This window comes from Pinus tabuliformis, chromosome 9 (genome assembly GCF_031772625.1).
Source record: "Pinus tabuliformis cultivar Carrire ecotype Pingquan chromosome 9, CPIR1, whole genome shotgun sequence".
NCBI lineage: Eukaryota > Viridiplantae > Streptophyta > Pinopsida > Pinales > Pinaceae > Pinus > Pinus tabuliformis.
Genome location: NC_142307.1, coordinates 133,165,322 through 133,191,259, shown reverse-complemented (window position 1 = coordinate 133,191,259; position 25,938 = coordinate 133,165,322).

The window sequence follows — 25,938 nt, the reverse complement described above, 5'->3', positions numbered from 1 at the left end:
GGACCCTTCAAGGAGGCTTATGACGTCAAGGCTTGGTTGTAAGTTCTACTTTGATTTATATTAATACAAATCAACGGCTTATTTCCTATATCGTATGTCGAAATGCGTAATGATAACTTGAAGCTCATTGACTCTATAAGTAGATATTTTTTGTCATACTCTATTATGTTTGTGGTTGTGTTCTGTATGTTGTTTTCAGGTACAAGTGATTAGAATAATGAAAGCTGGAGCAACACAACAGGAACTCCATCGAACGACGATTTGAAGGTAAGCCTTCATGGCATCAACTTTCTAAGGAAATTTGCTTTGGTATTGTCTTTGCTGTGACTAGACCCACTCTAGGGCTAGAGCCTAATATGTCGATCGTGCCAAGACTTTTTGCGCTGCATCTGGACCTGCTCATGAAAGCTAGGCAAAAATCGTTCTTCTTCGAGCTCCTGTAACTGCATGAGCCTCTCCTCTATGGCCCCACGATCCGTCATACCTATGAGCATTGCTATGTGAAGACTAGGCACGATGTATTCCATAGGCATTACAGCTTCCACTCCATACATAAGCCTAAAAGGTGTATGTCCCGCAGTTTCTTTCATGTTTTCCTATAAGCCCATAAGACTGCAGGTACGCGCAGGTCCCGATCACTTCACTGCGCATTGCATACTTTTTTCAGTGCATTGCATACCTTGTTGAATGGTTCTGCGCAAAGAACCTTTTGCATGACTATTCTTCCTACATAATGTCTCCCCAACATTAAGATCCCTTTGCACATTTTCCCCTCGAACACATGCTTATTGACCATACATTTCAGCGCGGAGTTCATGTGCATCCACGTAGGTGGTTTTCCATATGCCTGTGCCCACTTGGCCAACTACGTGCGCGGATCATCCCATCCATTGTACTTGTTTGTCAATCGCACCCTAGGCTTCCCAAATCATGTGCACATCATTCTCCTACACTCGTGCCAGACATCAAAGATCCCTTTGTGCGTACCCCACCATCTCATGGGCATAGCACACAATACACAGTTTAAGTCTTGGAAACGTTGCTTTTCCAGCACCTCCCTTTCAAATTTATTCAAGAAGGTATCTACCTCACCTAGACCATCATAAGTAGGCAGGTCTCTTACTTTTGTCGATACGCAACGTAGTGACCTTGTCATCATATTAGAATTCAGTGTAGTTACCTCATGTAACCAATTCTGCCATCACTCCATTTCCTCATCCAAATCCGAAGTACAGGGGCATTCGCTCTCCCGTGCAATCCGCCCATCCGTGGTGGGATTCACCCAGTCCTGGTTTAACATTGTTATCTTATAGATGTAGTCCAAATCATCATCACTTTCATAGTTACTCATTGGCTCCATATAGTGTGATCCTTCATTAGGGTCCAGGGGCATAATTACGTGTAGTCACTTCTTCTCAAAAATCATCTTGTGCTTCTTCAGATTAATCACCCCGTTCATGTCACTGGCCCAATCAATTCCTAAGAGTGCGGGGTAGGGATTTCTATCATCGACAATCTCTATCACTTCAAAGTCTGCCAGCACACTCGCTCCCTCAATATCCATGGTTATTCCCTGCAAACACTCCATGGTTATTATTTCTGCTAGTTCGCCATCCTTAGCTGAATTGGAGACCACTGTAGCGCAAGTCGCCCCATTCACTCCCATGTTTGCTTTTGAAGAACATTCACCTCTGATCCTAAATCCAGGATGACTTGATCCATCTCATATTCTCTGATCTGTGCGGTTAGACTCATTTCTCTTCATGATCTTGTCTTATGTTTTCTGATCTTCTTGACTACACGCAGTTCTCTTAGCGCGGTCCCATCGCATCTGTTAATGAGTTCCTGTAACCCTTTCACCACCTTACTATTACGTAGTAGCTTCATACATGTTTCCAGGAACATTGTGAGCATAGATGGGTCCATCTCTGGCTCCAGTTTATCTTTGCTTCCTGAAGTGGAGGCATCAACAAAGCTCTTCTTAGCTTCCATGAAGGTTTCCCAAGTGCGCTCCAAATCAAACTCTGCTTCTTTCACCAGAGCTTTGTGAACCCAAGTGTTATCTTCTGGTTGTTTTCATTTGTCATCTCCCATCGTGATTCCACTTCCAAACACAATTTTCATAGTCAAATATTCCTCGCGCGGCTCAGACCTCATCATCTGCAAGTTCTGAGTCGAGGGAGGTGGTAGTGCTCCTTTGTCGCATATCCTAGCTATCAGTGTAGGAAAATCTTCTGTCTCATGATCAAACAAGTTGCAATACAAACACGACAGGCGCGTTGGATTCGTGCAATCGTGGGCATAATGTCCTGGCCCTCCACAATTGTAGCATATCAACTGTCTGTGACCTCTTCTAGGTCTTCCTCCACCTCGGCCTCGTCTGCGCCCCTAAAATCTTGTTCGCGCCATTCCTGCATTTTGAACAAGGGGTCATGTTTTGGCCTGAACTCTATAGGTGGGAGTTCTATCCATCATTAACTCATAGCTTCTACAAGTGTGTTGATCGTGTTCTAGTGACCTACAAAATTTGCAGAACAACTGTTGCAAATTTTCCGTATACTTTTGTAATAGGTGACAATTGTCCATGGCATGTTTTCCTGCTATTTGACAAATCACACACCACAAAGCAGGTGTCACGCTAGGTCCTATTTGTGCTTCTGGTCTTAAGGGCATCGGTCCTCCTCCTACAAGGTAATTTACAAAAAACGAGTAGTGGTCCTTGTCATGACCCTGACCCTTGCATTTTACGCACCATACCTCTTCGCGCACTTTTGGTCGAGATGTCCTGTCCTGTTTTAGACTTTACATCTCAAGGCATAAATTCTTCAGTTGCGCATGGATCTGTTGAAATCTTAAGTTAGGATCCTGCATCAAAGTCTCATGTAGCCTCATAGCAATCTCTAAGGCCTCCGCCTGAGTCATTATCTTCTGCTGTGATAGTGCACTCCTTAAATGTGGCATTAGCAAAGCTACAAACCACTCGTGATGTTTTCCATCTATCAGATTCATATTAGCTTCGCGAATCCTACACCTCAGCCTTTAATCTAGCTCCCAAGGAGTCTTGCCTGGTAGCATCATGATCTCTTTGAATCCAATGATCGACTGTGCTTTAGACTTCGACCTGCTAAATTCTTTGTTTAACGCTGCTTGGATATCCGCGATTTCCATATTTGGATTATCATTGGAGTGCTTAATATACTAGGTCAGCGCACGGTCTTGCAGGGCACTAACAAATGTCACTTTCTTTATATTGTCATTTGTAACTCCTTACACTTCCCATACGGCCCTTACCACGAACCAGAATTGGTCTGGATCCTCATTTCCCAAACCTTTGAACACAAGCAACTTCATTGTGCTTGCCATATTGAATCACGGTGGTGGTGGAGGTGGTACAGGTGAATACGGAGGTGATGGTGGTGAAGCCAGTGGTGGTGTGGGTGGAGGTGGTATTCGCAGAATTTTTTGCCTTATCAAATGGATCGCACTTCACGGTGAGACATTCGCGAGCTCTTCCTTGTCCCCTCACGGAGATGAAATCAAGGGGCTAGTTTCTGGTCCCTTATTTCCTTCATTCCTGTAAGCTTTTCCACTTCACGTAGCCCCGAACATCAAGGTAACTGCATAACCCTATTTTCACACAATAGCATTTTAATCCAAGTATTCAAAGACTTTACGTACTTACCTCGTGGTCCTTTGAGAAAGCGTCACTCTGCCTCGTTATAGCTAACTGAGGTGTCAACCGCGAACTCAGTAATGAATCCTCCTATAATACGATCGAGCCAATGATCAATGGCATGCGTGATCTTATCCTCCGATGCTTCCAACATTTGCACTAACTCTAGGGTCCACACAATAGGATCGTCAAGTTTCCACCTTCCTTGGCTATCTGCTAGCTTCACGATCCACTCGTAGAGCTCAATAGGGAAGGACGTGAGGAAGATTTTGTGGATCTCCATGTACAGGTAGTAGTCCAACCACGCTTTTTTTGATAGTTGCGGGTTCATATTCTCCTATGTTGCGAGCTCGTGAATTCTTCTGTCCAACTAGCCTTCAATTTACTTCTTAGTTGGATTCCAATAATACGACATCGGACATATCTATGTAGATTCTGGCCTCGGAAACGAAACCATTTGTTGGCTTGAGGCGGCCTTACCCAAGTTTAGAGTTATTTATCCAAACAAATCCCTACACTACTGGCCCTTTCAAAATCATCCCCCAGAGCGCATACTAAAGTCTCACCGGAAGCAATATGGGGGGATGCTGGAACCAATTTTCTGCACCCTTCAGATGTCTGAGGTGTCGATTTAGTCCAAATATGCTTATCTTCACGCAAGTTACTTCGCACACTATTCTAACCCTTAATACCCTCGTTCTCTATTATAATCGCCTTTCGCACAGCCCTAACCAGGGGCTAAGATGCTTTCGCGCTGCTATGGCGGCGAACTGCACTATTTCCCCAAACTACACTACGAATCTTACTTATCTTCTTAATAGATCTTAGTTAAATTCGCGTAAACAAATATTCTATCTTGCATTCACTTAATCAATACAGTCATATATATTCGCGCGACATATAAACAAAGGAAGTGCAATTTATAACCAATATATTGAACGCATAAAACAGGAAATAAATACACAGAATTGATAGGAAACTTCTCTTTATTAATGCTTTCAACTGTTACAGACTCGACTCACCCTGCGCACTCAGATGTAGGGGTCTGTGCACGTAGTTGTGGACTACTAGGCCTCTACGCACTCAGCTACAAAGCCTTCTCCTACTCTATGATCCAAACTAGACTTTACACTCCTGCTCTTCCACTATTCTTCTATTCCACGTGTTTATTAGATGATTCTTCCTTGATTCTCTTAACTACTTAGAACCTCAGTCTATTTATACAATCCCATGGCTCGTGGACCATGGGTAGGTCTCTACAGCCGACATTACATTACAAAATTGAGGGTGTACAACCCTATGACTCTTTTACAAGCTACGTGCTCCATGCCCACAAAATGCGGAGTCTTCACATTGGAGTTACAATTTTTGACCAAAATTTGGGCTCTAAGCCCCAAAACTTCCCTTGGGGGATCCCACACCTAACAACCATATATTGTTCATGCTTTCAGGGGAAATAATGCATTCTTCCTTAAAGAGCTAGATGGAGCCGAGGTACCTGGAGGTCCTGTCAATGGCAGGATGTTGAAGCACTACTTTTCTTAGCCTATAGATTTTTCCTACATCATTATAAATATCATAGCCTTTATGGTTTTGATTTAGTAACTTATTAACAAAGGTTGAAGCCCGCAGTGAAGGCCCTAAGCCTAGATTGATGAGCTACCAAAAGTATCTTTAAACAGAAAAGAGATCAGATGAAGACATTACAGACATGGAGTACTCAAGGCTACTGATCATATGTTCTTGACACTTCACTTGGAGAAGTTCCATCCCTAGCTGGAGCCACTGTTAGGGTCCTATAAATTATAGGATCTTAAGGTGATTGAGTATTTTGTATTTGTAATTTCATATTGTACATAAATTTCAGTATTCAAATGATTTCCAAAAATATATGAAAAAATAAAATGAAAAGAGGGTATGTTAAAAAATAAATAAATAAAAGGGCAATAAGAACCCCACAAAAGAAAAATAAAAAATAATATGGAAAGTGTTGCAAGTCTAAATGGCACTACTGATAAGTTAGTTCTTTTAGTTCATTTTCAAAGAAGGTAGTGTGCAAATTGTTTTTGAATTCCACAATGACTAAAGTTGTTCAAATCATACAATTTAATAATGATTGAACACATTTAAATTTTTGTTGAATAGGTTAGTGAATAAAGATTTACCAAACAGTTTAATCTTGGTAAATCAGTAGCTAGGTAGAAATAAAATTCATTCAACAGTTTAATCTGAATCAATGGTGAGATAAGTGATAGGATAAGGTAGATTTTCATTAAAAAAAAAGTCATCTAGGTCTGCTAGTTTAAATGCACCCTGCAAAGAAAGAAGGAAAAATGTTAGCTTAGAAAAAGAATTGAAATGAAAGGGTAGGTAAAAGCACAATGGCGATTTCAGGAAAAGCATGAAAATTTAATCCTAAGTCAAATGTTAAATATATTTTCATGCACAGGAGAAAATAAAAGGGATAAACATTTTATCCTAAGGTTTGGTATATCAAAAGCATATTTGGCACATTAGTCCACTATTCCTACGTTTCACCACCCCTAGTTCATTCCTCCGCCTATATATTTTGTTCATTTCCCTACCCCTCCATATGCCCATCACATCACATTTAAACACCACCACTTTCCACCTGATCCGAACCCGCCTTTCTCACATCCGATGGCTGATATTATGTTTCGGCCTCCCCTCACCATCTGAACTTTACCATTGGGGGGGTTCGAAATGGGTGGTATTCAAACCCGCTCCCACTGCAATTTGTCACATTCTTTTGTTTTCTCACCACCCCCCCTTGCCGAAACCACTAAGCACCTCAGGCCCCCTCCAAAAATGGTTTCTCTACCACACGAAACCATTGCCTTAGCCATTACACTCCCACCAATCCCCTCCTACCACCTCATTTATCTGTTTCTCCCACCGATCACATCCACTCCCTCCAACATTTATACGTTAAGTGATTTAATTACTTAACCACTAATATAACGGACCCAGCCATCATCAATAGGAAATCTCAAAAGCTATAAACTCCCTCCTTTTGCCCATTTGCAGGTTACTGATATCCACTCTTCTAATGCCATTTTTATGTGACCAGTTTTCCAATTCAAACTGCAATTGTTTCACCTGGCTGAGCATCACACCTGCTAACTTTCATTCAAACTATTACCTATGTTTTCCTGTCTACTGAAATCTGAGTCCTCTCTACACCCTATAAACCTGCATAATCAATATTCCATTAGTGTTCTGACCCTTATTGTTGCGGGTGAAACCACCCTAGGGCTTTGGGTTGAGAACCCCAACAGAGCAGAGGGCAAACCACAACAAGAAATGCTCAGGAAATCATCCTAAATGCTTATTCTACTAAACTGTGTAGGAGTGTCCTTACCTGGATGTCCTTTGTTTGGGTAGATCCCACAAGGTTAAAACCCTTAGCTTCTCCTGATGTTCTTGAAACCCGAAAATTATTCAAATGGAGCATATACAACAATAGAAACATAAAGCATGTTCATGATATTAACTTTAAATCATATAAATGAATGATTAATTATACATCAATATAAGATTTATAAATAGATTACAACATAATTTGATGCATAAACACATTTAATATCAGAAATAGAACAACATTCATTTTATTGAAGTTAGTTACAAGTAAAGTGGAGAAATACAACCTCAGTCCTTCTCCAGCTCAAAGTAGAACCATCCTCCTGATCTGTCCTTTCCTAGCCTTTAGAAATCTTCCTCTATCTCCAATACAAGGATATCTCAAGCAAGATGAAGGATATCTATAACAAGGAAACAATAGTTTCCTGAAACTTGGGGGAGTGCATGAGGCACAAGGATTCGTCAGACTTGATCAGGGATAATCTCAGTATAGTATCAATATCTCATATCTTCTCCCTTAAGGCCTTCCCATGGAGGTTTATTTATACTTCTCCAAATTAATTTTTTCAATTGGGAATTAGTTGGGCCATGGGCAATAGTAGGTGAGTAACAGGTAAAACCCATGAACTCCACCCAAAATTAAGAAAATGTAATTTTTTTAAGTGTTTCAACATATGTACGCGGGTTGGATATGTGCTGACCCACGTGTACATGCTTTTATCACATGGAAAATTATCGTATAGGGAATAAAACATTGTTTTTTAGATTTTGGACCAAGTGTGGAAGGAAGGGTTTCCCTAGGCCATAAACAGAGCATCAGATCTACCAAGAGTGGTAGATGGTGTTATAACATATGCCCCCTAATATATGAGGTCAGAAGGGGTACATGATGGCCAAAATGTATTAAGTGTATGGAAGAAATCATGCCGAGACTGAGGAGGAGTTCACCATAATTTAGCCTGCCAAGCCATCGAAAGAGATCAGAAAGAAACTGTTGTCTGAGGCAGGCATAGCCATGCTCAGAAATAGTAAAGCATGTCCACATGTGAAGTAAAAAAGTAGATCCAATATGAATATAAGTATAAAGAAACTGAAAATACATAATGGATCATCTTATCATAATCAAGAAAGTACATGTTTGAATATCACAGATAAAGGGTTGATCAATGATGTTGAAGTGTGAAGCTTATCACTGAAGTCAAGAAACTAAACCAAATAGTACAAAGTGAACATAATGGAATAAATGGTACTACACCACAACTCGGGTACCAGCATATAAGATGTCTCTGTAAGGAACTGCAACATATAATTTGGATGGTATCAACTAGTAGAAACAAGAGCAACTGATAAGTGAACCAATACAAGTGGATGCAAACCCGAGGTCTTCATTGACCATTATGGTACATTTCTACACATTGGGAACGAATGATCTGAAGTCGACCATGTGAGAAATTGTTTGATTACCGATCGTTGATGTATACCGTTAACAAACGCAAGACTACTCACCGACAATGATGATGAGAATCAAGGTACCCAGTACAATCTAACAAGTGCGAATAAATGAGCTGTAGTCAAACATTTGAAAGAATCTATCAATCAAGAGACAATGATGTTTTCCCACTGTCGATAGCAAATCAATCTGCCACTGATGATTGAAAACCCTAAGGTACTGCCAAATGGACTCTAGATCTTTTTCCCAGAGCAATGAGTTGAAGTTGATGGGAAACCATCAGCTAGAAGGAAGGAATTAAGGCATCCTTCATCAATCTAGCACGAGTGTAACCCGTAGGCCAATACTGTGGAAGGAATCAGACAAACAAATATGTAGTAACCCAACCGAAGAATGTTTCCAGCGTACATAAGATGCGGTTAGCGCATGATAGAAACCCTATGAACCAACCAATAATGAAAGCTGACACGGAGGCAAGGAATCCACCAATATGGTCAAATGGAAACCAAAGCACGGCATGAATCCAAATGTGTGATAATGAAAGCTGATGTTGAACATAAGGGAACGCACCCAGTCAAAGACCCATGATACTGATCGATACTGAGCATAAGGTGACCTATCAATAATAAAAATAGGGCCAAGGTGCATCTCTAGATCTACCCTCAGAGCAATTTGTCATAGTCGATAAGGACAAGACCCGCAAGAAAGAAGTCAATGGAGACCTTCTCAAACTGGCACAAGCAAAGGACCAATAAAACTGATGTAATAATGAACATGATGCTGACAACTAAGGATGGCCAACTGAAATAAGTCAAGAGACACTGCAAAATGGCCAACTCAAGTTTACTTCCCTTGAACAAAAGCATGACTCAACTGTGACTACATGGCAGCATATGATAACTTTGTATAAGTTCGTCATGCAGGAGGCATAAACAAACTCTCCATATGATTGGAAGAGGTAACCAATCGGAGGAGTACTAACTCGATAACAAGGTTAAGGCTCTCCTAAGTCAAACTAAATCCCACCCCAATGGAGGAAAGAGTTTCTTTTGAGTGCTTTGTTCAAGGGCGACAAAACTGACTCTAGCTACCATCAAATATGGAAATAATGTCCCGTTCCCGCTCTTTTTGGAATATGTAATTTTCTTTTTCTTTTTCTTTTATATGAAGCTCGAAAAATAATAAAAGAATGCTATAGCACAGTGGAAAGAATGAGTGTCAAAAAAAAAGATGCTCTAGTTCTTGGGAGGGGAACATTCCTATGCTCAATGCAAGGTGACGAAACTGGTCAAGGACACCCAAAGGGATGTTTTTTCCACAAGTAAAAGGGTGTGTCAAGTTGCAGAGGCTAAGTGATTGCAAGGTTGATTTTGCATAAGACATGGTCGATAAGTGGCTTAAACACGAGTCCAAATGAAGCTGGCTCAAGGCCAAAGGGTGCAAATAGTCAATATGCAATGTAGTAGTACAACTCAACACAAAGGAGGCTCTAGGGTATAAGGCCAGAAAATAGTGCAAAAGAATGAGAATGAGTCTTCAACACACAAGTCATGGCGAGACTAAAGAGGAATCCTGAGCTTGCCAATGTCAGTGAGGATCTAACTAAGATGCCCATGTAAAGGTAGGCACTACAATTGCATCATGATTTTTAAATTTGGCGAGTGAAAATGTTTTACGAACCAAGATACGATGGGGTCGACCCTATGGCTAACGTATTGCAGTATGGAGGCTAGTATGCAAAATGTAGTGGAAAGTGGTATTTCCTAACCTATATTCTAGTAAGAAAATGATACCTGCCATGACGGGTCTGTGGTCATGGGACCAAAATGATGTCTCGAAGAAGTCTCGAAAATTTCTTATAAAGACAACCCATTCTTGACACTCCAAGCCAAAAGGTCAAAAAGTCCATAAGACAAAAATCAATTTTTGAAAAAATATTTTTTGCTTTTCAACTTATATAAGGACTTTTGGACTCACAGTTTTGTCATTTGTGTTTTGAGCAAGGAGCTATGGAGACAAACTCAAGCAATCTTCCTCCAACCAATTGAACCATTCAAATAGCTCCAAATCTTCCAGGTAACCCTTAAATCACGCTTCTAATTGTTTGTGATACTTTTAAATATTTTTTCCAAGTTTTGACAGTGGGAAAATATGTCAAAAAATTCAACTCTCCGTACACGCTGGTTGAATACAGGTAACTCGCATATATGAGGGCCCTACACGTGGTTGTGTGAAAAGGAAATCCGCGTATGCACGAGGAGAAAATTTAAAACAAAAATGTAACAGTTTGAAACATCTATTTTTGGGTAGGATGACCATCACCTGGTGAGAAAGAGAGCATAGTGTTATAGATAATCAAGTAATGGAGGACCCAAATGCTTTTAAAATTCTTTAAGAGGCTGTGGCTTATTAAAATTCTTTAAGATGCCAAATATGAAAGCCAACACATGATTGCTTGAGCTTTTGATTCATTACTAAAGTGCAGAGGATGATGCATTCATGATCGATCAAATGCCCCTAAGGATCGAGATCGAGGATATATAATTTATTACCAATCTTTCCCAAAAGGGAGAGGTGGTGCATTCGACTGGCAGGACGAGGGGTAGTCTTACTATAGAAGACTACATCCACATATATTGTTCTGGTCATCCTAAAAATATTGGAATTCAGATTCCAATAAAACACTTAGAGAGCTTGTCCTTGAAGAGTTTACTATTTACCATTGCAAGGGTAAATGGTTTAGTTTCTTTGCATCAGGCCTCACAAGTATCTGTGAGCCCAGCAGTGGAATGTCTCACCACAATGTTTGATTAGTGGATGCCTCTACTGACTAACATGAAGAACCAACTGACCTCCATTCAGAAGGGTCAAACAAATAATTTTGGATATGGCACAATTTTTTCTCATTCTTCTTTGAGAAAGTACCTAGACTTCGACCCAAGGTATTATCGACTATCAGCAGCCCCAGAGATCCACGAATGGGTAGATGGGTTGACCCGATGAAATGTCTTGGGGGTGGCGATGTGCCCAGGATGACCTTTGACGACGAGTTTTTCACATGATGGGATCAACAAGTCATCGTAGTCAATGACTACCCCTATGCCGACATGGATTTCCGAGGAGATCCAGACTTAGTGTCACCACCGAATGCAGCATGGGTTTCCATAGGTAACAATATTTTAACTTTTAAGATTTGTTAATATTTTTTTGGATTTTTAACATAAATTAACTTAAAAATATTTTTGATGAGAAAAGACACTTACAAAATATATTGATCATGTTTTAGATGTTGGACCAGTGAGACCTGACAGACTTCTGAGACATAGGCGTCGGAAGAGATGCCAAAGGGGCTGCAGCTAAGACGGAGAGAGTTCTCCATGTAGTTCAGAGGAACTTGGTGAGGTTGACTCAGCAAGTACCCATGATAGCCATAGAGGATCTACCCAAGGAGATGCAGTGTCGCGTGGTAGGATTACCATGGGACTGGGTGCAGGTATTCTGGCGTGTAGCCAATGTCATTGTTTATTTTCTAGTTGTTCATCCTAAGCCAACTAGATAGATGATCATATCTTTTTATGACTGGACATGATGATGGGCATAAGCCCAAATTTTGTAGGGCATTTTGTCCTAATTTTTTGTATATTATTTTGGACATAAAAAATCTATCTATATACAGGAGATTTTATGATATATACAGATGAAACTTTGATTGTTTTTTATGCTTTTTAATTTGATGAATGATTTAAATGCCAATCTAGTGCTTGATTATCAATAGAATTTGCTAATGAATTTTCTGATTGTGGAATGTGAACATATGTGATATAAACAAATTATCATTGCAACAATCTCACTCTCAAAAATTGACAATACAAATAGGGATCACATGCCTGATAAGTGTTATTCAGCTGAGATACCACCAGTTGTGAGCCAAATAAACCACTAACGAATCAATACCAAGATATATCGCTTCGGATATAAAATTAATAACAGTAGTATATTCGGCTATATTATTCAAAGAAGGACCAATACATACCACTCTCGAAACCATCAACAGGCAATATGGATAATAAATCACCCAAGCCGTGGAAGCAAGGTTCTCGGTATGCCTAATCGGACCATCAGTGAATACTAGATATACTAAATTGTCCATCAATACCTGCCAAAGCAGATCAAAAATATCAACATCACTAAAACTGTTAGATAGATTTGTACAAACATACAATATACAAACAAGTAAGTGCTCAGTCAAAGCCTAAGGAAAGTACTTCTTAAGGTACAACCCATTTCTTGGCCTCGCCAACTTGTTTCCTTCAAGGTCAATTAATTCATAGGCCCCCATTTTCAAAAGACGCTAGACTATAAAGGGACCGTACCACATGGATTTAAACTCGCCTGCCCCTAGGGCGTCCTTGTCTTGATCGTAGACCAGGATGAGGTCACCTTCAGAAAAATTATGAGGACAGATAGCTTTATCATACTGACTTTTTACCCTCTTTTTATGGGCTTTGTTTATTATAGCATCATCTCGACACTGCTCATCAAGATTGTCCAAAGGAACGAGGCGTTCCTCGAGACTAGAAGTCTCAGGAAGAAATTCTACAGCTAGCTTAAGAGAAGGAATTTCACATTCAATAGGAAAGATAGATTCCAACCATACACTAGTTGAAAAGGAGTAAAACCAGTGGTAGTCTTAACTAACATTCGGTATGCCCAAAGTGTGGGATACAACATGATGTGCTAATTGGATCAATCTTTTTCAATCGTCCTTTGCAAGATAAATTTCAGGGACTTATTCACAGCTTCAACCTGCCCATTGGCCTGAGGATAATATGGAGATGAATTCTCCTCCCAAAAGCCCAACTTGAGAGCCAATTCGGACATCAGTTGATTTTGGAAATGACTGCCATGGTCAGTGACAATCTCTTTAGGGATACGAAATCGTGAAATAACCTGATTGAAGAGAAGAAAGGCTGTTGTTTCACTATCATTTTTGAAATTAGGCATGGCCTTAGCCCACTTTGTAAAGTAGTCTACAACTACAATGATGTACTTGCGATTTCCGTCCGAAGGTGGATTACAAGTAGTAAAATCAATGCCCCACTTCGTAAAAGGACCAATGGTGATAACAGGGAAAAGCAGAGCCGGATACGCATGCATTTTTTGAGTATAGACTTGACAAGGATGGCATCTTTTGACCACTTCATACAACCTTTGAAAATCAAAGGCCAAAAGTAGCTTGCTCGCAAAAAAATTTGGGCTGTTGCAAGCCCTGATAGATGATCACCACAAGCTCCACTGTGGCATTCATTAAGAACTGACTCAGCTTCCTCCAAATTTAAACAACACCTAAGGCTTGAATCAATCCCATGACGATATAATGTGTCACCTATAATAACATAATTCTTAGCGAGGTGATGCAACTTTCTATGCTCATCTTTGGGGAAAGCGGATGGAAACTTCAGAGTCTGGAGATATATAATGATATCCCCATACCAAGGATCTTGTGAAGAAATGAGAAATAAATGTTCATCAGGAAAAATTTCCTTGTGAATAATTTCTTCCTCACATGGAAGCTCTGATATCAACTCTGCAAATACTAAAGATTTCTTAGATTTAGCTGACATGAATTTGAGATCGAATTCTTGCAAAATGACAATCCATCTATTATATTTTCCCCCAATCACTTGCCTACTGAAAACAAACTGAAGTGGATAGGTGGCTGCTAAGACAAATGTTTTTCGAAGCAGAATGTAATGCCGAAGTCGTTGGACAACATGGACAACTGCCAAATCCAACTTCTTGATGAGAGAATAGCGTAGTTCAGGACCTACCAAGCCTCGACTTAGTTAGTAGATAACATGCTCACAGAAGGCATCATCTTCTTGAACCATAACCATACCAATAGTTGATTTTGCTGCAGTGAGATACAAGAGGAAATATCTGCTATAATCGGGTAGACTCAACAATGGAGCAGAGGTTAATGCTTTTTTCAAAGGATAAAAAGATTGTTGCGTGAAATCATCCCATAAAAATGGGACTCCTTTCATAAGAAAACGCATAAATCCTTTTGTAATCTTGACGTAATTTTCTATGAATCTCCTTAAGAAATTTGCCTTTGCTTGGAGACTTTGAAGTTTCCGAATGGAAGACGGGGGAGGCAACTGAAGTATTGCCTCAACCTTGAAGGGATCAACATGAATCGCCTCTGTCAATATGATGAATCCTTTCAAATGATCGGATGTGATGGCGAAAACACACCTATTCAGATTCAATCGGATTTTATAAAAATGACACCGTTCAAAGATCAACCGAAGGTGTTTAGGATGATCAATTCTCTTTCAAGAATGAGTAGCTAAATCATCCAGATATGCTTTGATAATGTGTTTGATGTCGTGAAAAGCATAAGACATGGCCCGCTGAAAAGTGGCTCCAACATTTTTAAGGCCGAAAGGCATCTTTTTGTATGCAAACTTGCCCCAAGGATAAATAAAGGTCATCATGTGTTGATCTTATGGACGGATAGTAATTTGATTGCAACCATAGAATCCATCCATGAATGAAAAAATTTCATTACCTGCACATTCATCAATAATTTGATCGATAAAAGGTGTGGGGTAATTGTCTTTCGGATAATCCTTATTTAGGTCCCTAAAGTCAATACACACTTAGATCATTCCTTTCTTTTTATCTATAGGGACTGGATTAGATACCCACTCAGTTAGAGGAACAGGGTAAATAAAACCTGCCTTAAGCATCTTTTCAACTTTAGCTTTAATAATTGTTGCTTTTCTAGGATTGACCGGTAGAAGTTTCTGACGAATAGGTTTAGTGTTTTCGTATTTCTTGATCTCATGCTGGACTATAGATGGATCTATTCTAGGCATTTCCTCATAAGACCAAGCAAACACATCACGAAACTCTTTGAAGAGATCAATGTAAATTTAAATTTCTTCAGGGGAACAGTCAGCATCAATGAAGATATTTTTGATTATGTTAGGATTCCTAGAGATGTTCACAGGTATAGTTCATGAGATAACAGACATGTTACCTTCGGCAGAAAACTGTGCTAGGGCTAAAGGGTTTAAAACTGTATGATCATCACTAGTAGACGGATTGGACAAACATGACTCAATTTCTCGCAAATGAGGGAGGAAATATAAACGATGGTCTAAATCATCCCATGGTCTATCAACACCCATCATTGCTTCAAGAATTACTTCCTCAGATGGTAAGACTCTATCTAAGAAATAATGAACTGAAGTTGAATCGAGGGTCCAAGCCGGAGCCACATCTCCATCTAACTCCTCTGGTGAGAAAGGAGTAGGATGGGAGTATGCAAAGTTAATGATAGACTGATAAGTGATTTCCATCGTAGACATAGGGCATGCCATTCCACCTACCTACCCTCCATCCAATGTGGTCGTAGATGAGGGTAAGTGCCAAGGTTCTGAAAAATAATGAGTTCGAAAGAACTCTCTTCAAGAAGGTCCCCTGGAGGATGAAATAGCATTGATTCTATCTGAAGGAGTAGGGAGATCAAAAATACCCATTAAAGAAGCATATATCCCATCTCCTAAATTCTCAATAGGTTTCCTGGGATTGTCCACTAATGGAACAGTAGAGTTAGAAGATGCGTGAGAGTCACCTAGATAATAATCCATCTAATCAACTCTTACAATCCTTCCCTCATGAGGAAAACAAAGGATGAGAAATAATGATGAAACTATGCCATCGATCTCGTAAATCCAATTCCTGCCTAAGAGGAGGTTGTAATACAGGTTGGCGTCGACTATTTCTACTTCAATATTTACCACCTTTCCCCCAACACAGATGGGAAAGGCTGGAATAATCCCGTGTGACCTATGTGAATTTCCATCAAATGTCATCAATAGAGTCGGTGAAGGAACATCTTGAGGTGATCCAATGGCCTTCCAACATGACATGGACATCACACATGTGGAAGCTCCCTCATATATAATTGTTCTAAAGATGTTAGTCTTTCTATATGTAGACTTTATCTGGAAATCCATATGATGGGGAAGTCTCTTTTTGGCGTTTGACAAATCAAAAGTGAGAACAAGAGAACTTTTTGGATCTACTGCTCCAATTTTCGAGAGCAAAGCACTCTTCTGAGTAGGGCACGAATGGAGTACCTCTAAGGTTGACATAGCGCAAGGACCCTGAGCCATATCTTCTACAATCGAGTAGTTTTGGGCTGCCCTAACATTAGGATTAATGGTTGAGTGCTTCGTGGAGCCTTTCGACATCTGAGGTATGGACTCAACAGAAGGTCTCTCAATATGGAGCGGCTCTGAGGCATCAGAAGCAGACTTAGCCTTAGATGATTTTGATTCACCATAATCACGCGATCGCATAGTGACCTCGATATGTGAGCTCATCATGTAGACATTTGGTGAATTATCCCCTTCCTGTTTGCCCCCTACGGGGGTACCAGCATTAGAATTTGCATCAGCAAGTAATTGTTGCCCTTGGGGAAAAGGGTTAGTGAGAATAGCTTGGGAGCTAGAAGAACCCTGTTGCACCAATAAGCGATGAGCATCCTAGATCTTAGGGTAGAGATGAGTCAAATGATCCCCAATGCATAACTTGCATGGAAATTTTACCTTTTTCTTGGACTCTTTCTTACCCTCTCTGGCTTCATTGTCGAGTTTGTTTGCATTGCCCTTCCCATCCTCTTTCTTCTTCCTACCTCATCCTTTCTTCTTTGCATTGGATTGTTGATTTCCTTTGGAGTTAGAAACTTGGATGGCATTTATAGATGTAGGTTGAGAAGGTGTAGATGTGGATGGTGATACCTGCATAGAGGAAGCAGTTTGTAAAGACAACTACTGTAATTGATTTAGCAGGTTAACCGTGTTAACATCAATTGATCTGACTAGACTATCGACGTGGGGGCCTGGCTTCGGTTTGGCTATATCCACCTTAGATCTAGGAGCGCCAGGTAAATTTTTTTGAAGAACCCCAGACTGAGAATAAATCAGTTATAACTGTTGGGACCTGAAAATAGCCTACTTTTCAGTGAAAACACCGGAGAGGGAAACGTCCTTAGAGATGTTAGGTTGTCATGATTTGAGAAACCATTCAAGAAGGAATTCTTGTGGAATATCAGATTTAATGAGCCTATTCCTTCTCCTCCATTATTTGATATGATCTGAAATATGAGTTGCTTGATCCTGTTGGAAATTAGCTAGAATATTAGTTCCAGCATCGTATCGGACAGGCAATTGAAAATGGTTCAAAAAGATAGTAGCCAAATCGTCGAAAGAAGTGAAGGTTCCCCCTAGCAGTTCTATGTACCACTTAGCCACATTTTCGGTTAGGGTGCATTGAAATTATCTCAACCTGATTGAATTGTCTATTAGGGAGTTGGACGAACACCATAAATGGAAAGTGGTTACGTGGTCACCCGGATCCTCACCACTCTTCCCCTCAAATTTCAGGATACCTGAGGAAAGTTTGGTTGGGACCGGAGGCCAAACCTAGTTATACCTAATCGGATCATTAGTCAATTTAGTGAGATATGGCAAGTTTAACGTTGCCAGAAGAGGGAGTCGTGGTAGACCTTGAGGATTCCACCCGGTGTGGGCAGAACTCCCAATGTTCTGAAAATAATGACCTGGATTTCTGAAGGCACCGGGTTGCCCGAAGTAATTTGTAGACCCAACTGAACCATAAGGAGCCCCTTGTGGTCCAACAAAATTCGGAGTTTGACCAACTCCTACCGAAAATCATCCATAACTAGTAAAGTTACCCCCTAAACAAGTGTTAAAAGGAGCTGAAAGCCCTTGATAAGGATTCCATGCGTTAGCATAGGAAGAAAAGTTTTGAAACGAATTGACAAAAGAATACGGAATATTCCCCTGTTGGCCGAAATAAGATTGGTTCTCGGCTCCTAACCCACTAACCGTAGGGTTTGTCTAACTTTGAAATGGATTATAACTTTGACCCGAAAAGGAAAAAGGCATAGATCCCACAGTTGGGTTAGAGTGTGGTATATGACCACCCCTAAACGGGAAACTCTAAAAAGAATCTGATCCACTCACCATGGATGTGGAGGCAGCTGATGGAATACTCAATGGAACCAAAGGAATTGCACTAGTCAGCATTCCAAAAGGGAAAAAGCCAATGCCAGAGGCAATAACTTGAGAACTTCCACTCGATGGAATGGAATTAGAACCAAATATAACAGTGTTAGGAGTAACAGCAGGTATAGAAATTGTTCCTCCTCCTTGTACAGATATAGGAGTGTTCATACTCATAGCATTTGTCATGGATTCCATGCTTCCAGCAGTGGTCATCAAAGGAATAGATTGATGTAAACCTGGGCTCGAAGGGTTATGGGTTGGAGTTCCGATGTATAATAAAATGTCTGGATGATCAGGAGGAAGAGGATAATTAGGAGCCACAATAGACTCTAAAAGCTCTTCGACCTCAATATTATCTTTTGACTAGAAGAGGACTCGAGAAAGAACTAGAGTGTTCCTCTCTAACTCTCAACTTGTGCCAGGTCTATCTTGTGAATCAATGACTACAACCAGAGGATCAATCTCCGATGTGCCTGCCGCCACTGGTTGAAAACCACTGGCAGTATTGCTCTTACGCCTTCGAGGAGAAGGCTCAGGACTCATAGGTGATAACCCATGAAGTCTCCTAGACCGACAAGCTGGTTGATCAGCCACTTTGAATTATTCTAAAGAAATCTACTTAAATACTCAAAAATTAAAAAAGCTAGGCTGACTAGGAGCAAAAGAGAACTCTCTAGAAAGTCCCCAAAGATACAAGCAATCAAAAAACTCTCAAATATTTCCACTCCGATTGATTAGGACTAGACACCAAAATACGAGAAAGCCAAAATCAAGGGCCTTCCGAAAATAAACTGGGGTAATTACGCCCTAGGCCTACTAGCGAAGGTATCAGAGGTAGCTACACTGGCCTCCAGACAATAGCCTTTGCCGGTGAAAGCACCCAAGCTTCTCAAGGGTACCCTCCAGATGTACTGTTTAACGTGATGCAACGTCAACCTCAGGTGCCATGGGATTCCCCTCCGTAGCCACCTATGCGATCCCTAGGAAAGGAAACTATGGATACCAACTCGTATCAAAAGTTGGGCAGAACAGTCATGAGGCGGGATCCAACAAGTAGGAGAGGAGGTATCTCTCTCCCTTGTCTTCACTCTCCCTCATGCTCAACTCCCAGTCACAGAGTTTTCCTGATCTTTCTAACGATATTGGGTTTCTCTCTTTAATCAACTTCTATGTTTTGTAATTTGAGCGGCCTTGGAGAGTTAACTCTCCTCTCACCTAATCCAAGGCCCTAATGAACCTAAACTTGTTAGTTTTTTTCAATGACAACAATAAAGTTCTAGTTCATTTTATTAATCACTTGATTTTATATAGTTGTTCTTTAAGTCAGGGGGAATTATGGGAGTGAAACTAATGATGTTTTTATGACACAAAAGAAATCAATAGAAAACTAACTATATGAATGCAGTCATTTTCTTCGATGAAGAGTGATCTCTACTTGGGCTCTACGAAAACCTATATATAAGCAAAATATTCTCTTTTTCTTTTCTAAAACAATCCACACACACCCAGAAACTAAAAAAACTAAGAATGCCTTAAGATGCAAACTACCCTAATGCAAGTTATAATGATGATGCAAGATCCTAAACAATACTCATAAGCAAATGCAATTATTTATAGAGACAATAAGTCAACTTAAAACGAAGAGGACAAAAATTCAAATCCAAATCTCTCTTCAAAGTAAGGAGAACAAATCACAAAAGATCACTATTCGCTTTTCAATAAAACAAAAGAAACCGAAAACCAAAAACTTTGGAAAAAGAAAAACAAAAGAAATGCTTTTTTTAGATTTTTCTTTTAAGGAAACAAAAACAACGTTTTGAGGTCTCAAAAGTACCACTAAAACTCAAAAGATCAACAAATAAGTACAAGGAGTCTTTCAATATTGCAAGTTATAAACTCAAAAATGAACGAAACTTGAATAAGAAAGACCACGAACTTGGACAAACTAACCCAAATAGCAGCAAAATATTTCAACAAACTGATAAAAAGGTCAAGAAATAAATACTTTCAAATTTGACAAAAAGACTCTCAAAAAGCAATAAAATCAACAAGGCCACCAAACAAGGGAAAGCAAAGCAAGAGAACTTGAAATTCAGGCTGAAAACAAAATTGAAAACAATTTCCTATTCCAGAAGTCTAGAACAACCAAAAACTTCAGAATGAAGCCTTGAACCCAAGATACAAACTACAAAATTTCTTAAGAAGCAATCCTAGGCCAAATCTTTTTAGTGAGAAGGAGATTCTTGAAAAATAAAGCTTGCAGGAAAAATGAATTCTCCAGATAGAAGATGACCATACAATAGCATAAACCACCAGGCAGTAGACCTAACTGGGCAGAAAGATTTGAAAAAAAAATCCAAAAAATTGCATACGCAACTGTGTAAAGACATAGAAGCATGCACACGCGTTTCTAATACAAGAAAATCACATATACGTGAGCCTGCTTTAAAGAAACATGTGTGTATATGCTACTGTAATCAAAGAAAACAACGTATACAAAGCTTTACTAGGAAAAACAAAAATCAAGGTATGATCAAGAAGATCAGACTTGATGCCTGGAATACTACTGGATCAAACAATACTGTAAAATCAAGCAATCAAAGGACTAAACCCTGATTGAGAACAAACAACCCAAACCAGGAATAACAAGATTGTTATCCCCAATGGAGTCGCCAGTTCTGTTGCAGGTGAAACCACCCTAGGGCTTTGGGTTGAGAACCCCAACAGAGCAGAGGGAAAACCACAACAAGAAAAGCTTAGGAAATCAACATAAAATCTTATTCTACTAAACTGTGTAGGAATGTCCTTACCAGGATGTCCTTCGTTTGGGTAGATCCCATAGGGTGCAAACCCTCAGCTTCTCCTGATGTTCTTGAAACCTAAAAATTACACAACAATAGAAACATAAATCATGTTCATTATATTAAATTTAAATCATATAAATGAATGACTAATTATACATCAATATAAGATTTATATATAGATTACAACATTATTTGATGCATAAACACATTTAATATCGGAAACAGAACAACATTCCTTTTATTGAAGTTAGCTACAAGTAAAGTGGAGAAATACAACCTCAGTCCTTCTCCAGTTCCAAGCCAAACCGTTGTCCGGATCCATCCTTTCCTAGCCTCCAGCAATCTTCCTCCATCACCAATACAAGGATATCTCAAGCAAGATGAAGGATATCTATAATAAGGAAACAAGGGTTTCCTAAAACTTGGAGGATTGTAGGAGGCACAGGGATTCGTCAAACTTGATCAGGGATAATCTCAGTATAGTATCAATATCTAAGCTCTTCTCCCTTAAGGCCTTCCCATGGAGGTTTATTTATACTTCCCCAGATTAGTTTTTTCAGTTGGGAAATAGTTGGGCCATGGGAAATAGGAGGTGAGTAACAGGTAAAACCCATGAACTCCGCCCGAAATTAAGGAAATTCATTTTTTTTTAAGTGTTTTAACATATGTACGTGGGTTGGATATGTGTTGACCCACATGTACATGCTTTTATCACAGGGAAAAGTAGTGTATAGGGAATAAAACACTATTTTTTAGATTTTGGACCAAGTGTGGAAGGAAGGGTTGCCCTAGGCCATAAATAGAGCATCTGATCTACCAAGAGTGGTAAATGGTGCTATAACATTTATCCAATCATGTCTCTTGAAGATAAGGGACACGAAGAACCTATAAGCCTTATGATCTACCCTTTGATTGATTTTCATCATATTCCTTTGGCAGACCGAGACTACAAAATCCATGAAACCCTTTGAGAGTTTGATTTATTCGAAATGTACTGCTGGCTAGAAGACAAGTTCAATGATAAGTATGATGATATTAGACTATGGGAATCCAATTTTCCCCATTATATCTTTCCCCATACCCACAGTACCCCTGAATTCATCGGGAAATGTCATGCTTGTTATCTACCTACCCAATGAGTTGTTATTGCCCCTACTGGAGGAATTCTATTCACCATAACTCCCCAAGCTATAGACCAAATGATGCAAGCTCCTATAACAGAGAATGCCACTAATTTCTCTCATGAAGCACTCATTGAATTATATCAGAAACTGGACTTTAGAAAAAGAGCCAAAACCCTTGAGCTTTTCTTGACAGAAGATGCCCCATTACCCAAGAAAAATCCTCCCTATCCATCCTCCATTTTCCCTGAGAGAGCCAAGCAAATCATTATAGTCATCTCCTACCTTCTTGGTTATTACTCAGATCAGTGGGTAGACGAGGCTATTATAGGTTTCCTTTCTATTTTCTCTACAGATTCCAAGCCTTCCATCTTATTCAACTTTAGCCAATTCCTTGTAGATTCTATCCATGAACAGTTTGTCAAATTCCAAACAGAGGAAGTATTTAAATATGCTTCTGTGTTAGTATATATGTTTTTGTATTTTTATGGAGACAATCTCAAGCTTGCATTACAAAATTTGGATGAAGAGGGAAATCAACAATCATTCATCTTCTGGACTACACTGGTAGTTTAGGAGCAAAAAGAATACTCATACAAATAATTCATAGAAATGTTTGTACATCCAGCACTCAGTCTCCTAAGAAGCAGTCTAGAGCCAAGAATCAGTGAAGAAATCAGGAAAATTTTGCAGTTATCAAACCAAGTCAAAACAGGAGATTGGTATCTTTACCAAAATTACACAGAGCTAAGGATATATGGGTGTGAACTTGCTCCTTACAAGCTGCCAAAATTCCTCCCAATGAGGATTTTTGCCTTAGAATACATCAGGAAAATGCTCAATGTTGATGAGATTCATTTTGTGTCTGCCAAGAAGAAATCTCAATTCAAGATCAAAACACAAATAGGACCTTTTATTTGTAACAACAGGGAATCAGGGGAAGAAGCAAACAAATTGCTCAAATAAATGCAATTCAGCCTTAGTTTTACATGGTCATATGATTCATTAGGGGTCATCTACAAGTTAAGGGTAGAGAACAAATATACTGCTTATTTGCATACATCCAAACTAGAGATTGAGAAATACAAGAACCAGCTAGAATGGATTGAAAACACTCTACGAGAGGCAGAGGAACAATTGGTGTCAACATCAAAATTACAAACTCCTATTACAAAGGAGAAAACAAGAAAAAGGAACAAAGAAGAAGAGTCACCTCCAGTTACTGATACTCCTAGCGAATACTTACAAATCATGTACAGGAAGAGGACCAAACTCAATTCCAAATTAAGCCTAAGCAAGTTTTCAGATCAATATGATATTATCACCACCAAAGATACACCTCTTTCCTCACTAGTAGGTGATCAAACTACACTTTCTCCTACCACCTCGACAGCTTAACAAGATCAACATCAAGTTATGCAAACCAGAACATCCACCACAGGGGAGACAGAAAAGGAAATATTTGATATATTCAAGGATATCAAAATGAGAAATGAATCTTTGAAGATCAATACATATAATCAGTTATGGAAGCAGACTTTCAGTTCTCAAAGCAAACTACTGTCAGCCTTTGACTCTGAGAAAGGTAGAATGCAGATGGATTTCCTCCAAGCATGAATCCCACAGCCCAAGGCAGCATCAGATTAAAAAAATACTTCCTTTGAGTTTGATATAAAAGACATACATCCCATTAATCAAATGGATATGCACAAACAAACTGGTCAAATGATTTCATCCACACTCACTAACACTACTATGAGTTTGTCCAAAATGCAAGCTACTTTAGCTAATTTTCAGTCACAATTTAAGATGGAGAAATTCTCTTCACTTGCCAAAGACAAAAGGATCAAAAATTTGGAGGACTTAGTAATCAAGATAGGATATGATGCTTCAGACATCAATGCAACAGAAAAGATCATAAGAAAGAAGAATACTGACATATCAGCATTGAGAAAATAGTTGAAATTACCAGCCATAGAAGATCCTCTGGCCAAAGACATTGAAGAAACAGAGTCACAGAAGGCAGACATGATGAAGCTCATCATGGAGCATAATGTACAGTTGAAACAAATGGAAACAGAGATGGAAAAAATATTCAAAGAAAAGGAGCAAGTTTCTAGAATGTCTATTGTCCCTTTGGAAGTTGTACCTCTTACAACAATTCCTACATCTACATCTTCTACAACAAACACATGGAATGTTGTAGATCAATTGGAAAGTGCAGTGGAGAGTATGTCTCTCTAAACAGAAGAAATTAAAAGATTGCAGGCTCAAGCTAATGTTCTGCAAGACCAAAAGGCAAAGACTAAAACTTTCCATGCAGCAGAGCTATAGAGAGCTCAAAACCAGATAGAAGCATGGCAGAAATATGCAACCAAATCCTCCATTGGCTACACACTAGCTCAAGTTAAGGAAATTATATGGAATAATATTATTGAAGCCATGGATGAAATCTAGCCATGTATTTAGATTATATTTGAACTGAAAGAGTTGATTGAGAAAGCAAATAAAAACATTTCCACTATTAACCATGAGTTGGGAAATATACCTGCCACAGCCAACAACATCATCAAGTTTATAAATTCCAAAAACAGATATGAGTTGGATGATTTGGGAGTAGATGATAGGATAGAGACAATTTTAGAAGTGAAGAAAGTTATTACAAAGACAAATTTGATTGTGCATCTTACAGAAAAATGTATGTTACGGGAATAAGTACCCTAGGGCTTTGGGTTGGAACCCCAACAGAGCAAGAGCAAACTACAATAAGAAACACTCATACAACTCAGGCAACATGCTTATATAAACAAATTATGCAATAGTGACCATACCCGGATGTCCTTTGTTTGGGTAGTTCCAGCAGGGTTCAGACCCTCTACAACTCCTGATGATCTTTGAATCTACAAATCAACCAATCCAAACATACATAGCAGCATATAGATAAAGCATTTTAATAAAATCAACTTTATATCATATAAGCAAGATGATTAGTTACACATCAAAATGACATTCATACATGAATTACAACAGTATCTGATACATAAACAAAGTTAATCTTAGGAACAAGACAGTGTTTCTTTTTATTGTAGAAAGCTATAACCAACACGGAGAGAATTCACCTGAGTCTTCTTCTTCCAGCTCCAAGCAGAATCGTCCTCCAGATCCGTCCAGTCCCAATCTTCAACAGCCTCCTTCCATAACCAATATCATGATATCTCAAGCAAGTGGGAGAATATCAACACTCAAGGAAGCAAGGGTTTCCTGAACTTGGGGAAGTGCTTGAAGCATAGGGATACTTCAAAATCAGTCAGGGATAATCTCAGTATAGTAATTCTATCTCTTCTCCTCAAGGCCTTCCCATAGAAGTCTATTTATACTTCTCCCAATTAGTTTTTTAGTTGGG